Genomic DNA, 2,405 nt, shown 5'->3' with positions numbered 1-2,405 from the left:
GTTTTTCCTCTCTTCTTTTAATTTATCACTCACTATATATCTCAAACTCGATAGATCAACAGACCCGAGTTCTACCAGAAGCAGGAAGAAGTGACGGTCTCAATTTTCTCCAAAGCATAACGTAAAAAGTCGAGTTTGATGACCAGATTGTGAGTATCATTCGATCAGATAAATGCATTACCTTTAACTGAACCTATCTTGCTTTGTGATTTGGCACTGCGTACTGATTTGAGATATCTATTCAGGTTATGTTTTTCAGTTGATGATGTTTCTCATTTTGCTGGAGAAGAAGCTTATCTTTCCTAACCAAGTTTGTTTGGGAAGGTGTATATATTCGTCAACTTGAATAATGGGTTTTGTTCATGCCTTTACTAAATCAATATTCATGTGTTATATAGATAGTAAGTGAAGTGCATATATAAAGTTTTTGGAACCAAATGTTGAGATCCGTCTCGCAAAAGCTGAGATAGTAACTTGGGCATCCCTTGATTATGGAAAAGGAATAGCTCTTCTGCCTAAACCTAATCTCGCATCAGTTTTTTAAAACAGCGAAGTCTTTTTTTCTGCTTACTTTTTCGCTTTGTTTTAATCTATTCATAACAGCTGTGTGTGCCGTGATACAGGGCTCGGTGGACGTTGTGTTTATGAGAAGAACTGATGAATTCAAAGCTATGAAGAAACACAACAATGTACTGTTGCATCATGCATGGACGGTTAATGGATCAAAAGATTCTGGATGGAAATACTGAGGTTGCTCCTGTTGCAACTCGAGTCCATGTAAATGGATTGAAGGAAAGATTGAGAGGAGTTTCCATTGGTATGTCCAGCTATTTTTTTGTCTTTCTTTCCTTCACAAGAAAATAGTTGAGTTTGCTAGCTGATTCTTTTGATGATTGCACTCATAAAGACTAAAACAAGCCACTGATTGTTGTGACAAGCAGTTGGAGGCAGGAAAAGAAGACTAGGAAGATGCACATCTCCTTCTGTGAGACACCTTCCAATGTAAGTGTTAATGACTCTGAGCTCGAGTCCTATGTAAGTGTCTATGACGAATTTGATATGGTTTTATGTATCCTTTGATGAATGTATGTGTTTACTGTATTAATTGTTTCTATATGAATAAAGAAAAGTTTTACATCAACATTGTGGTCGTAGACCAAGACGACTCTGGAAAATCGACAGACACTGGTCACTTGATCGACAAGCTTCATGGTTTAGGAAGTTTTAGACCACCGAGTACTACTGCACTGTCTTTGCTGCTTCTTAACATCTTGATTTCATCAAGAACATGGTTAGTGGTACCTCCCAGGATGATTGTGCTGTTTTTATCATTGACTCCACCATTGGTGGTTTCGAAGTTGGTATCTCTAAGGATGGACAGACCCATGAGCACACTCTCCTTGCTTCACCCTTGATGTCAAGCAAATGATTTTTTTCTGTAATAAGGTGAACTAGCTTTTCATTTTTCATTGCTTGATGTGACCATACTCTTTTGATACGATAATAACATCAATTCATGTCTTTTGTTGTTTTTCCCATATACTCCAAGGGTAAGTACAATGAGATTATCAGGGAGGTCAACTTAAAGAAGTTTGGATACGACACTTGAAAAATTCCATTCGTCCCCATCTCTGCTTTTGAGGATGACAACATGATTGAGACGTCCACCAACCTTGACTGGTATAATGGACCAACTCTCCTTGAGGTTTTTGACCAGATCAACGAGCCCAAGCGGCCCTCAGATAAGCCCCTCCGTCTTCCACTACAGGATGTTTAAGGGTTGTATTGGAACGGTGCCAGTGGGTCATGTGGAGCATGGGTGTGGTTGTCACCTCTGCACTCTGGCCAGCGTGTTGGATATGATCAGAGACGGATGTATTAAGATACAAAAGCAGATAAAATGAGCAGAGAGTCATGCATTTGTGGAGCAACTCTATGGATGAGAGCACTTTAGAAAAGGAGGCCACGATGGATCTGTATTTGTACAGCTTCATGGAATGCATAAGGAGCATCTTTTGGACATCACTTTTCCAAACATCCTTCACTTGCAAGTAAATGACGGTCAAAATATGTTTAATCAAGATTTGTGCTCACAAAAAATTATACGTATTTATTAAAGGTTTACAAGTGCTTTCAGTATTGTAACTGTGATTGGTCATATACGTTCTCTTCTGGTGAAGTTAGGAGAGGTACTTAGAACTAAAGGAGGAAGAGGATGTATTATTATATTAAGGCTCCCAAGAATAAAGGTACTATACTTTGATCCAACCCAGTACAAAGAAACATGATTTTGGTAATGATAGACTTAGTAGTTGTGTTATCCAATATTGTTTGTTCTCAATTACGTACGAGTAGTAAGTCTATGTTCACTTTTGGAGAATAACATATCATATGGTATAACATGT

The 2,405-nt window shown here is 38.3% G+C and overlaps 1 pseudogene; it reads left to right on the top strand.

Moving 5' to 3' along the window:
- Positions 1 to 717: 717 nt before the first annotated feature.
- Positions 718 to 1,904, top strand: LOC106331544 (annotated as a pseudogene).
- The last annotated feature ends 501 nt before the right edge of the window (positions 1,905 to 2,405 follow it).

The sequence above is a fragment of the Brassica oleracea genome, chromosome C1, assembly GCF_000695525.1.
Source record: "Brassica oleracea var. oleracea cultivar TO1000 chromosome C1, BOL, whole genome shotgun sequence".
Classification (NCBI taxonomy): domain Eukaryota; kingdom Viridiplantae; phylum Streptophyta; class Magnoliopsida; order Brassicales; family Brassicaceae; genus Brassica; species Brassica oleracea.
This window is presented reverse-complemented; position numbering and strand designations above follow the sequence as displayed.